The following is a 15179-nucleotide window of genomic DNA, read 5'->3' on the forward strand; positions in this document are numbered from 1 at the left end:
TGTACACCTTCAAGTATAATTTGAAGGTCACTTTAGGCCTTGCGTGAAAGTGAAAGATGAAATTTGTTTTTTTGTTGTTGCTATATTTGTTTGATTTTTTTTATCAGAATATGGCTTATTGTACACAAAAAGAAATGAGATTCAATTCCCCAGCTACTTAGGCTGTAAAATATATTAAAATAATTTATTAAATGCATTTTCATGTGGTTCCCAGCTGACCATTATTTTATCACTGTGAACAAAATAGGGAATCACAAGGTAAAATGCGTTTAATTTATTAATTCAATATATTTGTAGTTGTAGATGGTTGGGGAATTGCATTTCCTCTCTTTTGGTGTACGATAAGCCATATTTTGATAAATTTTATTTGATAAATATGAAATACAGCGACAAAAAACCAAATTTTTACGTTTAATTCCTCCGGAGCAACTCAATTTAGAAAAAAAAAATCTGTTCAAATCTAAGACTGTTTGCTTAAATGAATTAGTACTGCGAGGCTTAAATCTTGAATAAATACTATTTTTTAATTAAATTTTATGTTACATTTATCTATCTACAATCAAAAAGAGCAATTTTGAGCAGTCAGGCATAACCAAACTTTAGAAATCAAAGTGCCCGGTAAGCATTAGCTGTGGAACACTTACACGAAAATAGATTTTTTTTAAAGAAATATTGTAATGAATAAGTTTTTAAACGTGGAAGTGTTGTTGAAAGTGTTTAAAACGCCACCAACACACTTTAATTTCATTCCCAAATGTGAATCGTTGCAAAAAGGTTTCCTCTAATCTTAAAGATACCCAAATTCGTCCCAGATACAAAGACAAAGTTTAGCCAAACATCCATTGAACAGAGCAAGCAAATTCCCTCTTAGTCGTTCGTCGCTTGCCGTCAACTATGCAAAAACAAAAATCTCCAAGCATTGCTATACCCATGCAGCTGTTATTGGAAAATTATCATTTACGAACAGGTGTGCGGGCGAGCTGCAGACAAAAACTTTTCCATCTCATCTCATCCTTTTGGCACAAAACACGAGACGGCCTGCCGTTTGTCGAAACAGACCCAAGCAGTAGCAAGCACAGCACTCATGGATTAGATGATGGACAGAACGTGGAGCGTGCTTTAACCGTGAAAGCTACCGAATTGAAGCGTTGCTTTGTGTGCCGGTAAGTGAATGCAAAACAAACAACGACACAGAAAACTTTTCCATCTTCCTATCCTGCCTCGTGAAGATGTCAAGGGCATCCATTTTTTGTGTGTTGCACAAATGGAAGGCACAAATTCGTCACCAGGCAAAGTGTCCGTGTGCCGGGAGAGTGTTATTAAAATTCAATACAATTTTCCACTTTTTCATCAACTGCACGACTGGTACGGAAATCGAACGACTGTCTGACTGTCACGTACTGATAATCGTGTACAGTGTATGTGTGTGTGTGTGTGCGTGTATCGGTAACGGATACGACGAAAAGCAAGTTGAGAACGACGCAATACAACATCGGGACGGGGGCGCAAAGGCCTGTCAACTTATTTACAGCTCCCCGAACGATATCGTTCCCACCCACACCTTGTCCTAAGATGAACGATTCACGCGTGATAGGAACGTGCTATATGTGTGTAACGCTCCGAGCTTCCCTGTAGCCACTTTAGCGCCCCCTCGCAGCATGCCAAAGCGCTCTACATTCCTGAATGCATTCGGTAAAGCGCACCGGTTCGCCGCTCCTCCGCGCACAAAGCGCGTGTGCGCATAACTTTCCCGAACCCGGGCGCCCGATTGAAGTGGCAATAGGTTCATCAAATATTCCATTCGATTTCTTTCGCTTTCGTCGCCTCGGGAATGGAGCGCCCAGCCGGGAGCGGTTCGCGGTGCGGAACGTTGAAAACACACCGGCTGGGAGGGCACGCACCGCCAGAGACGCAGGCAGGAAAGTTTGCTCCAATTTCGCTAACGAATGAAATCGATTGCAAGAGTGCCGCGAGTGCGGGTGGTGGAGGGCAGACACATTTCTCGCCAGGATATGATAAGCGGCACGGACACGAAGTGTCGGTGGGGCTGCGGAAGGAAGCTGTGTGCGTGTATTTCATCGTGCAAGTGTTTCGGTATAAGCGAGACCGAACCTGGCCGCGCTCACCGGTGTGTATTGCGCTCCCTAACTTTATTGCCTTATCGGGAGCGACACCACTCGTCATAGCCCAGATGGTGATTTGTCCACGCAGAATGTGTGTGTGTGTGTGCGCTATTGCTAGACATTTTCCTCGCCTTCCCTCGGAAGATTCGGTAAGTGGAAAGCCAATCGATAGCGGCGGATGGTGATGTTCTCCCTCAAGCGTTGTTGCGAAACGGCTCTCTCGCACGGCAAGCGCGCCAAACTGGACGGGAAGAAAGGCTCGGGGCCTACGATTCGCATTATTATGCCAAGTTTATCTTCGCACGGTTGGTGGAATGGAGCCCAACAGCGGGGAGGGGGGGAAGGAAAGTTCAGCAAATAAGCAAACCACCGGGAACGCATAAACATCACAAGTCGATGGGGGTGCGTTTTGCTGGAGCAACCCTGGACACAGGGACGGGATAATGATTATCAAATTAGTAGGTGACAGGTAGGACATTTTTCTTCCAGCGAATCATATCCGCTTCGGTAGCGCGTTTTGGCTGGATGGGACACCATTGCGCCGTTATTGCCGAAAGGGGACGCCCATCTAATAAGGAGGGAAGGAAGGTTTCCGGGAAGGAGGGCTCGTAAAGATGGGTAACATTATGGCGTAATCAGCACGGAGCAAAAAAGGGGATGAAGCGCAACAGGAGTGGAAGGTGGACGGCATTGTTTTGTTTGTACATTATACGCCAAATCCCCAGTTCTTTTGCTTACTTTATCGGTCAGAGTGTTTGTTATGGTTTGCCGAGATTGCTTACACGCACACATACGCACAACAAATGGCATTGTTACCGTTTCTGATTTTGTTGCAATTGTGTAGTGCGAATAAGTAGGAAGACAAGAACTTTCATGCACATAGGCCTTTGTCGCTTGAAATGTTCCTAGAGCAGATTGTTGTTGTTGTTCAAGCAGCATAGCATTGACACTAAACTAAAATTAGTTTAAAAAAGGAAGAAAGGTAGTTTTAGAAATTTATCTCAGACAGTTTGAGTGACAAATTATGAGCACTTTGAACGTTCTTCTGATCCAAATAGAATGAATATTGTTTACTTTTTGGAGCTTAGTTTTTCTCTAAATATTATGTTTTATATAGGGAAAGGTAAGTAAAGACGGACACTACGGGAAAGATGTACACTTGTCATTAACACGTGATAAAGTAATTATTGAAAAGCTTCCAGGCTAAAAATAAAACAAAATATTTGAGAAGATTTTTGGCATGATAATTGTAAAATGGAACCCTTCTGGATCTTATTTGACGGCTACTCTTATAGTTTACAGTGTAGACAGTGTTATTAAATGAATGATTTGTCGTTATTGTTAGGCTAAAACTTCGTGAAAGAAAGGCACTGAAAGCAATAAAAATTATTGTTTCCCAATGGTTTAGAAATTTGCCCCGAAGTGAGAAGGACGGACACTCTGTCGTAGGGAAAGATTTTTTTGTTAATGTTGATAGAGACTTTAAGCCATATGAACTCATTCGCCCGTTAAAAAGTGTTTCCCATACCGGGAATCGAACCCGGGCTTACTGGGTGAGAGCCAGTTATCCTAGCCACTAGACCATATGGGAGGCACGTAGAGCAAGATGGAGAGAGAGCAAAGTTCAATTGGTGATGCACAGATGCCATGATATATCTTGATTTAGGGTAATCGGAAGACCTATGCTATCCAGCAACTAGAGAAAGCATTAAAACTGTGCGAGAAACATACGACCGATGAAAACAGCAGCTTATACATTGTGCCATTGCACGCACCACGCTGATGAGGTACTTCACGAAACCCAATATCTTGCCACGACTTGGACTACTTTAATCCACAAAAAGAAGAGGTATTGATACGGCATCAATCAGGAATATACAAAGGAGTGAGTGAGACAACAGAGATGAAAAAATAATTTCGATTTGGTTAAAAATGGCCTGAAGGTCCACCTAACATGCTGGTGTTGTGGAATTCAGTAATTTCCAGTATGCCCTTGAAATCAATAGAGTCTTAAACGTTTCAACACAATTTCTGGTAAACCATGACTGTGATATAAGGTATGCACATTTTCATGGTTACCTTATTTATACATCTCTAGATTTTTTACATTTTCTTTAACGTGTCCGTCTTTATCTACCATCTCCTGCATCTACTTTAACATCTTAAAAACTAGCAAATTTAAAATAAAATTCATATTTCTTAACTGTTAAATCCATCTGTTTAAAACATGTTTATTCTTAGTTTCCTGGAACTCAATTTCCAAGAATGTTAAGCGTGCCGCCTACGACGCCCTTCATACCTTAAAACCATCATCCTTTTAAAGCCTGTTTTTGCGTCGTGTTAAACAATTCAGGCAAAACATTGTATTCGCTATCCTACGCATATTCACCCCCACAGACATTATCGATTTTTATGCTCCCGGCCCATCCAAAATCGATAAAAATATCGCGCAAAACCAGTTGACAGCACCTTCCGTGTTCTCAGCCAGCGTTCTTTGGAAGTGAAATTTTCTCACCTTCAACCCGTCCCGTGTACAGCTCCGTGCGCCTTTATTTACGACTCATTGCGCCCGCCTCAATAAGGATGCGCAATTCTACCGGCATCCGGTGGGTCAGCTGACCAGTTCCTGGTCCTCCCGAGACACTCCTCTGTGTAGTTGCTCAAAAGAAAAAAAAAAACATTATGAATTTCAGATTTCAAAGACCCCGTCACAGCACGTACTGCACGTAGCGGACCGTAGTCTCGACCAGTTCCAGCGCCCCTCGCAAGTAAATCGTGCGCTCAATCATGGCGAACCTTTTCCGTCCAAGGGCCGTACACGAATCGAAGCAATTTTCCTGCATTTTATTATTCATTCAGAAGGGAATACGTTGTCAGCGGCACGACAGCAACAACAGCGAAAAGTGCAAAGGCATCAGGAATCAGGCGGGTTACGAAGGCCAATGGAAGATAAAATTGGCCGAGTACTTTGGCGGGCGGCGGGCCCGAAAGCGGGAATTTGATCGTCGTTGCCTAGCATTAGTGTCCTTTTAAGGATATTTCTCTACTGGCCCACTGCCGGTTGTGCGTGAGTCACAGGAGCAGGGACCAGGATATAGCAAGGCAATTTGCATGAGGAGTCCTTTCCTGGCCATAAATCATCGCCTGCTGGCGCAACCCACAGTAGTATCCCGGTCGGGATGTCTGGCTACTTCCAGCGGGGTACGTTAAAGGCACGCAAAAATCCCCCCCCTCCCCTTTCAGTGCAGGCTCTTTACCTTTACCGGGCGATGTTTATCGTACAGCGGAAAACGGGCTTCCTTCGCACATACTTACGCCAGTCGCAGCTTGCTTCACTGCGGTTCAGTCCCGTTCGAATTTATGCCTTTTTAGATTCCTAAACAATACGGCACTCAAGAAACGGGATGGAAGGACGGGAAGGGTCAAAGTGAAGTCGGAAAGGGAGTTGTAATACTGGTTTGGTTCCCTGCAGCCCACAATCTACCACCATCAACGTCAAATTGCGTTTGATGGCGCACTAAAACACTCCTTTCGCACTTCTGCGAAAAAAGGGTCACCAGCGGAGCCGGAAAGGCTTTCTTCATATTTTTGCTTCCCCCTTTCCACAGTCATAGCGCTTTTTTGTGGTTGTTGTTGTAGCTGTCTGCCCCTTGCCCGAAAAAGGAAAACGATCCAACTTTAAGCGATAGCTCTTGCTCCACCAGCGGCGGGAAAAAGGGATGCAATTTTGTGGCGAATAATGACCGCCAAGATCGTTTCCGAGCCTGTACTGCCGGGCGAAAGTCCTCCCCGAACAATCCTTTTTCTTTCCCAGCGCACGGCTGCAGCCTTCCGCAAATGGCCGTCAAAGATGACGATCGGGTTCGGGGTTTGTTTTATTGTGCATTTCGATGGCGTCCTTCGTGGAAAGCCCTTCAGTGTGCCCTATCCCCCTCCATAAGCGTTCGTAAAGCACTTTTGTGGCCGGGGATGGTTCTACTATAAAGCTGTCAGCTTTCCACTGGCAGCAATGGGCTTGCGGTACGCGGTACTTTATGCCGTGTGCCTAAATTGTGGCGAAATGAGTCAATTTGGCTGCACTTTACGCGGTTGTTGTTATTGCGCCGGGATTATGCAGTGGGAATGTTGTAGGCTGTTTGATCTAGCCGCGCCCGTCAAATTTCCCGGAAGGAAAAGCAATAGGCCGTTGGCGCGGTGTTGTTGGTGGTAAGGAAATATATTGTATATAGGAATAAAAGCGGACGTAAAAAGCTTGCTTGCGTCATAATTTCTGCACTTTTGCTCTTGCGACGAATGGTGCAGGAATTTCAGTTTTGATGAGGTAATAAAAGCTTGTAGTTTAAGAAAGGCTTTGTGAACAACGTAAACGAATGTAAATGTGGCTACATTTAGATTGTTCGTCAAATATCTGCAATAGCAGGAAAAGCTGTAAGGATATGCTATTTATTTTTATTAAATCATGGCATGATAAACTGCTAAAATGAACCAATTTATGGTATAATCCGTTACGTTTCGATGACATAAGCATTGCATTTATTGTAAAAAGTAATTAAATAAAATTGAAAAATGTGTTTCCGCGTCTCAAATTCAGCAAAAAAAATCAGAAATGATAAAATGCATTGAAATGGTGTATTTGAATCAATAAACATACAAGCTTACCCATTTTAACTATGACATTCACAACTTCAAGCAGAAAAATATTGATTTATTCGTTAATGACTTTAACTTTTTTAAGAAATGAAAATTTCATTACAAAAAAAAATTACATTACAGGGATTCCAAGACACTTTCTAATGTGAACAGCATTATTCACTGCTTGTAAAATGATTTTCAACTGCACGCCACGTGTTTTATTAGTATCACAAGAAAATTTCAATTTTTTCAAATGATTTTCAACACATTACAAAGAACTTTCAAACTCACTCCAGCTTGTAACGTGTTAAAAATAATGCGAAAGAACTGAAAAATGTTTGAAATGCAAATAGACATCTGTTGAAAAACATCTCGCAAGCAATGAACAACGTTGTTGACATTGAAAATTGATGTGGAGACCCCTGTACTAATTTGTCAGCATGAATGTCAACACTTCAACGGTCAACGAGTAATGAGCTCCGGCTTCAAAACCTGTGTAACAAAATTATGAAAAAAGACTCCTGAAGTATTGAAAATCATGCTGAAATTATTATGATGAAAATGCAATATCAGAATGACGGGGAATAAATTATTGCATGCGGAACAATTTTTACATTCAAAAATGAGGTGGAAAACCCTGTAAACAATGAGTTTTATAAATTATATTATAATTATAATTATAGTACAGGCTCAATTCGCAAGCATCGATATTTATTTAAATCTGATTAAATTGTGCTACAATAATGTTGGTTTTTTGTTTGTTTGTTTGTTTGTTTGTTTTTTTTTTTTATTACGGCCTGGCCGTATTAACCCCTTTCGAGGAAGTGTATGTTGTTAAACTTGAAAAAAAAACCTGTCTATTGTAAGCTGTATTGATTGTGTGGAAGTGTGTGAAATGTGTGATTATATGGAAATATTATTATTTAGCATAAACGTGTGGATAATTTTAAGATAATCTATATCAAACATAGCCAATAGGTCTCGAACTGGGATGAGTGGTGTCTTTTTTATAGTTTTCACTGATGCAAGGAGTTGATACCTACAGCTTTCGTACGTTTGACACGACCACAGTAAGTGGTCAATGTCATGGTGTCCTATACCACACGGACACTCTTTTGTCTTTGACAAGCCTATGCGCTGGAGATGAGCGTTTAGCCCATAGTGATTTGAAATCAGTCTTGACATAGCCCTGATAAAAGAACGTCCAACCTTCAAGCCTCTAAACCATGGGTGTATACTAACATTCGGTAATATGGAATGACAATGGCGACCAAGATCATCTTCACTCCAGTATTGTTGCCACTTTTCTATACAGTAATGCCTTGGTACCATAAGCACTTCTTGCGGATATATAGGCCGACTGAGTATTTCGATCGAGTTCGATCCCGCTTTCGCCAGTCTATCAGCTTGTTCGTTGCCAGCTATTGCACTGTGAGCAGGAATCCAGGCTATGTGTATCTTGAAGCCTCTATCAGAGAGAGAACGCAAACATATTTTTATCTTCCGATGAAAATAGTTTGAGTCCTCAATTGATTGAGACCTAATGGTTTCGATGGCACTGAGGCTATCTGTGAAAATTGCGTATCTATCTGTTTGTCTAGAAGCGATGTCTTCTAGCGCACAGGAGATAGCAGCAAGTTCCGCAACAAATACAGTGCATGGTGCTTCTAGCTGTAAGGAGATATTTCGATGACGCGAAAATACTCCACAGCCTGTTTTGCCATTTATCTTGGAGCCATCCGTGAAGTATGCATTATTCATGTTTACATTCCCAAAACGCTCTCCGAATAGTTTTGGAGCTATTTCCGGTAGAGTGTCCTTGGTGAATATATTCTTTGAATATGTCATTGAGATGTCAATTGATAGGAATTCGTCTGGCAAATTTGTCTGATGACTGATCGGAGGTGGGGTGTTAGTTAGCAGCGGTTTTATGCCCAATGTCAAGTAATCGTGCCATATTTTTAGTATTTTTGAATTATGGTTCAAATCTTGCAGTTCTATGAAGTTTTTTATAACCAGGCTATTTGAGGTGCAGGCGGAGTTCTTAATCAGGATTTTTAGTGATAGCTGTTCAAATCGTAAGTCCAGTGGCATGATCCCAGCCATTACCTCGAGGGACATAGTGTGTGTAGAAAGCATGCATCCCAGCGAGATACGCAAGCATCGATATTGAATTCGCCTGAGCCGCTGAACATGTGTACTAGCTGCCCAGTGAAAACATATGCAGCCATACTCGAGGGAAGATAGGATTGTTGATTTGTAAAGCTGCAGTAAATCTCTGGGATGGGCTCCCCACCATGTACCCGTAATCGTTCTGAGGAAGTTTATCCTTTTACTACACTTTGTTACTAAGTATTGTATGTGTCTTCTCCAAAGGCATTTGCGATCGAACCAAACTCCAAGATATTTAAATGTGTTAACATTTTCTATTCTCTTGTCCTTTAATGATATCCTAGGAGCAGGAGGGTGATGTTTTCTTGAAAAGACTACAAGTTTTGTTTTTTCAGTGGAAAACTCAATCCCCAAGTTTGTTGACCAGGTTGTTAAGTTATTTATGGTTTTTTGCAATGAAGCTTCCATTTTGGCACTGTCGGGGCTAGCAAAAGACACTACAGCATCATCTGCCAACTGTCGAAGAGTACAACCGTTTACAAGGCACGAGTCGATATCTCTCACGTAAAAGTTATAAAGCAAAGGACTAAGACAAGAGCCTTGAGGTAGCCCGTAGTGATTTGTCCTGTTAAAATTTAGAAAATTGTTGTTGAAGTGCATTATTTTTTTAGACAGTAATGTGTACAATATATTATTGAGTTTGGGAGGAATACCGGCTTTTTCTAATTCTTGACACAATATTTCTATACATACGGAGTCAAAAGCTCCTTTAACATCAAGGAATATGGATGTCATATCATGTTTACGACCGAAAGCTAACTGAATGTCTGTTGTAAGTAATGTAAGACAGTCATTGCAGCCCTTCCCTTTACGGAAGCCATATTGTGTTTTGGATAGCAACTGGTTGTTTTCCAGCCAGCTGTCTAACCTAGGCAATATCATTCTTTCGAACATTTTCCTTAAGCAAGATAACATAGCGATGGGCCGGTAAGTTTGTGAGTCTGTTGACGTGCTGTTTTGTTTTGGAATGGCTATTACTTTTATTTCTCGCCAACAAGGGGGAACAATATTATTTTCTAAAAATTTGTTAAATAGTTCGAGTAACTGTTCTTTGGCAAAGTCAGGTAAATTTTTAAGCAGTTTTCCCTTTATGTGATCCAACCCAGGTGAGGTGTTGTGTATTTTGTTCAATGCTAATTTAAATTCATTCATTGTGAATAAAGTATCAAGTTCAGGATGTGAGCCAGGAGAGGTTTGAGAAAACTCTGAGGGTGGAGCAAAATCTGGACAAATTTTTTGGGCAAATGGGCCCAGCCAAGACCCGTCAAACTTTTCACTCTCGTTGGTTATTGTGCTGTTTCTCATTCGTTTGGCTGTGGTCCATAATTCACGCATGGATGTCGATGAGGTGAGACTGTTAATAAATCTCCTCCAATACCCTCTTTTCTTAGCTTTCAGTAGGTTTTTGCAAGCTTTTTCTAAAGTTTGGTATCTTTCGTACAGTGACGTGGAACCTACCCGGCTATATTCTTTAAAAGCTAAGGATTTTTTCTTGTGCATCTCGCTGCACTCGGTATCCCACCATATCGTAGGAGGTTTGCTTTTTTTATGTTTGCTAGTGTTAGGTTTTGTTTGGGATTCTAAAGCGCACTGAAGGATGGAAGCTGCAATTTTTTCATATTTTTCCATTGGGTTATTTGTATCGTGTGAGGCAAATGATTTTTTAATAAGCTCCCCATATTTGTGCCAGTCTATGTTGCGTGTAAGGTCGTGTTTCAAATCTAAATTATTTTCCGTACTATTACCTCTAAACATTTTTGTCAAAGTTGGTAGGTGATCGGAGCCTTGAGGGTCTTGAATGACCTCCCAGGTGCAATCTAAAGCGAGTGTTGCGGAAACTATGGAAAGATCTAAGCCGCTTGGCCTTGCCGGGGGTTTGGGGATTCGAGTTGCTTCACCAGTATTCAAAATAGATAGTTGAAAATCATCACAGAAGTTACGGATTATTTCACCACGGGCGTCGTTGCGCAATCCGCCCCACTCTAGACCGTGTGCGTTAAAGTCACCCAAAATTGCAAAAGGTGCTGGTAAAATTGTAGCAAGATGTTCTAATTCATTTCTAATATAATTGTTTTCAATTGCTTTGGTTAATGGTTTTATGTAAATCGATACCAAACAAATATCTTCACCTTTTATTTTGGCTTGAATCGCAGTCGCTTCGATCAAATTCATTGCAGGAATTGAGAGTTTATAAAAGGAATGGGTTTTTTTAACACCCACCAGTACGCCTCCACCCATACCATCATCTCGCCCTGATCTGGTTATATTAAATCCAGAAAGAAAAAAGTTCTCAGTTTTGGCTAACCAGGTTTCACACAAAACGAAAGCGTCAATGTCCTGCTCAGATAGCATTGCATTCAACATATCTTTTTTATGCAGGACACTTCTGCAGTTCCACTGGAGTATTTTTATCATTTAGTTGATTACTCACTATTATTTCGTGGTAATTCATACGCTAACCGCGTGTCTGTTTTTGTTTGTTTTGGTGGTCGTCCAGGCTTGCGTTTGTGTACACTTGTTAGCGAAGAGGTCGAAGCATCGCTGTCGGATGTATCGTCTGTTCTTCTTTTACTTACAATAGCTGCACTAGTTAGTGCGGTATTGGTAAGGAAGAGATTGGGTGACGGTGTGTGTGGAGCCTTAAATTCCACAACAGATGTCGAAGCGACAGGTTTGGCCAGCGCTGCTATGGGCCCTGTCGTATTAGGCAGTGTTTGTAATAACACTAACGGCGACGTTGGTCTGAGTGACAACGTTGGCGCCAACAGCGACGTTGATGTTAGTGACACCGGTGTCGTGGGTGTTGGTACGGTTGTCGGATTTTTTATAAGTGCCGCAGAAGTTTCGGGCTTATTTTGCACTGCCACGCTGGTGTGATTTGTAAGTCGATCTTGAACGTTACTTACCGTTTTCTTAAATTCTTTTCTATTATCAGAACATGTCTTCCCATGATGCTGTGCCTTTCCGCAGCTTCGGCATGTTCTGATTTGGCCTCGATACGTAACGTACGTATATTCTCCGTGTATAGTTATGTGCGATGGTATAGGTTTCTCTAAAACCATCGTCACATATCGGTTGCCATCGGGAAGGCCTTTGCACGGGTATATGTGACTCCAGGTTCCTTCACGAATCTCACGCACTTCCCCGTACTTACCGAGAAACTGGGAAATGGCCTTATCAGGCACATCTGCGGACAGGTCGTGAATTCTCACGATAATTGACTGGTCGTCCATACTGAAAGGGATTACAAAATCCTTTCCATTGCACTGGACGCTGTGCTTACCATCGTTTTCTTCCACTATACGCAATGCCGAAGCTTCATCCTCCATCTGTATAAAGACAGCGGCTAAAGCTCCTTTGCACTGCACTCGCACAATTTTCTCCGTGGCCGTGCCTAAACGAGACCAAATGAAGTTTATGGCTTCACTTGGTTTTGGTCTAGACGGGACCTGTGAGAAATCTACTCGGAATGTTTTCCGAGATACCGACATCACTTCTTGAAAAAAAAAAAAAAAAAACACTTGAAAGCGCTATCAACACGTCTTATCGCTTTGACAGCCACGCACGGAATGTGGTTTTTTGTTCCTGTTGATATATTTAGACGAAAAACCTTCATACTTCATATAATTCTGGCTCTTTTCTTTAAATCACGTTTATAACTCATGTTCAGTTTTCATATTTTGCTTCTTTGGCTTGAAACAAATCATACCTCTTTAAACGTGTGCAACCTGCAGGCCAAAATCATGCATCAATCTGTTTTGCTTTTGATTTTGTTGAATATTTTATAATAAATTGTTTACATGGCTCTGATTGACAGACTTCCGAACCCTAAATCATTGTGAACTTTTTTATTTTTCGTACCAGTTAATCATATTAATAATCCCCATCGCAAGCGTGGGTGACTTTTCTGAAATCTGTTTTAAAGCTAACCAACCCTACGAGTTGTTTTTCTTTTCTTCTCGCACTCAAACCACCCCAACTTTCTTTCATTTGTTCGTGGAAAATAAAATCAAATTCAAAGTACGCCACCAAACGGAAAACATCCTTCTCTAGACAAGTTCATAAATTCAAGTTGCTCCGAGCGGTATGCCTGCGCACAAATCCACCAAGAACGATGTGTCACCACGTCGCAACATTGTAAGCGTCAACGATGATGATGATGATGATATCACAATGAGATCCTTGGGGAGTTTTGTCAGACGACGTCTTAAGAATGAGGAATGGGAATGGGTTTCCGTTTGAAAGAGGTTGAAATGTTCCACACAATAGACACGCCCCGGGGGCAAAATGGTGGTTATTTAATGTTGCCAACGAAGCACCACTTGAAATAGGTCACATACAAAAGGGAGCTCTCTTTGCAGCATCACGCAGCAGCTGGCGCAAAGATCAAACTTCCTGTTCCATGTGGCATGGTGCAACACTGCCTGTGCTCATTAAAGTGATGGTGCAGCAGCATCCAAGCAGGCGCCTTCGGTAAGAACGTAACCTTCAAAAGCTTCTAAACGCGCAAGAATTTCTTCAGCACTAGACACTTTGTGCCTAGAAGGAGGATTCCCCCGTCGGACGCATGCGAAAATTATCATAATTCCACATCGCCAAGCCTGCTCCACAGTCGAACGCATCTCACTCCCGAACCGGTTCCAGTCGGTGATGGAAACCCTTTCTCTAACCCCAACCCTGTACCCGAAACCACCACGTTTGTAAGCACGTTGTTTCGTTACGCTCCGCACCGTTTAGCTTTAATGTGGTGTATTTCACTCCCGCAGCACCGCAGCAAAAGGATCACGCGGGTGTACCTAGGGGGGGGGGGGGGGGGGGGGGGGCAAGAACGTGCGGTAAATGTATTCCAAAAATTTGCGAAAAGGGCCCTTAATTTGTTTATACACCCTTCCCAACAAAACTTCTTGTTGTTTTGTTCAATTGTTACAATGTTTCTTCGCCTTCCGTTCCTTTCCCTTTCGATTGGCGCGGCTGGGCCGGGCAAAGGCAAACTGAAACATGGCGCACTTTGTAATGAGTGCGTTTCCGGCCCCGTGGTGGTACTATTTTTGTTTGCTTCCTACTTCCGCTGGGATTATTCTAACCAAAGGCAAGCGCATTGGACTGTTTGGCGAGCGAACCCTAAAGGTAGTAGCCGAAAACTAGCAAGCGAATAAAAAAGCAATTCACCCGACCTGAACTTATTGTACCGAGGGGAACAAATTTTACGACGTCAGTTATTTCGTTCGGAAATGTTTATGATTCGTTTCAAACATTGCGAGGTTCCATGTCGGGGAAGGGAAGCCCCGTACGAAAAGCAGCGCGAGCACTTTTGCGACGCAAATGTCTACGGCTAGTCAAACAAATCGCTCCAGACGGCACTTCCGGTACTGGCCGACCGAAAAAGCTGACGGCCAGTAGTGTGTGACTCTGTGTTTGTGTTGGAGCAACTACGGTCATGAATTGATTACTTCCTTCACTCATCGTACGTGCCCCAACGGAGCAGGGACGTCTGTCGAACTCGTCAGCTCCAATTTCAAGTACGACAACAAAGACGCGGTACCTTCGGATGGTGGTGCTTGGGTTTTGAGGTCCTTTTTATTCCCCCATCGGAAAGGAGCCAATCGGAAAGGCCTTGGAAGGCTAGCTAATTTCCCCTCGGAGTGCTCAGGCAACCAAGTTTAGTTCCTATCCCCTTTCGGTGGCGTTGAAACGAAATGGAAAGTCGCTGCAGTCACGACTGCAGCCGGAAATGTCGGAGGTTTGGCAGTGCGTTCAATGTCACGGAGAGAGACGGTTTTGTCGGTTTTGTCGGCCGCGCATTCGCCTCATTGGACACCCCCGACGACGGTGGCAGTCAATTAATTCCGTATAATTAGTCGGAATCGAATTCGCAAAACGGATGGTTAATTAAAGAGAATTAAATTATCTTTCAGGCATTTGGCTTTGCTGCTGCTGCTGCTGCTGCTGATGAAGATGGTGTTGAGGTGTGTCTGTGTTTTTGTGCGAGCGAGTTCTGTCGCTAACCAACACCGTCGAAGCTTCAAGTTTCTCCAGCGTAGTGTGCTCTCCCTTTGCCAGGTTTTTGTGGTTGTACGTTGGGGTAGAGTCATCCCTCCATGGCTTCTGGTCGAAGGTGGTTTGGTTCGACTGGTTTTGTCTGGTTTTGTCTGCTGACTCCAGCTACCACCTACCAACTTTGCCGTACGAGTGGAATATGCTGATGGCAGATTGTGGTTTTGCTGGTAGGACACTCACACCTTTTGGCGAAGT

The 15179-nt window shown here is 42.6% G+C and overlaps 1 protein-coding gene and 1 non-coding gene across 11 annotated transcripts in view; one reads left to right on the forward strand and one right to left on the reverse strand.

Moving 5' to 3' along the window:
• The window catches only part of LOC121598823, a 128153-nt gene that overhangs the window by 16294 nt on the left and 96680 nt on the right, over positions 1-15179 (forward strand). The gene's annotated exons all lie outside the window — the stretch shown is intronic.
• Positions 3643-3714, reverse strand: Trnae-cuc. Its single transcript has one exon. It is a non-coding gene; the product is annotated as a tRNA-Glu (tRNA).

This window comes from Anopheles merus, chromosome 3L (genome assembly GCF_017562075.2).
Source record: "Anopheles merus strain MAF chromosome 3L, AmerM5.1, whole genome shotgun sequence".
Taxonomy (NCBI): Eukaryota; Metazoa; Arthropoda; class Insecta; order Diptera; family Culicidae; genus Anopheles; species Anopheles merus.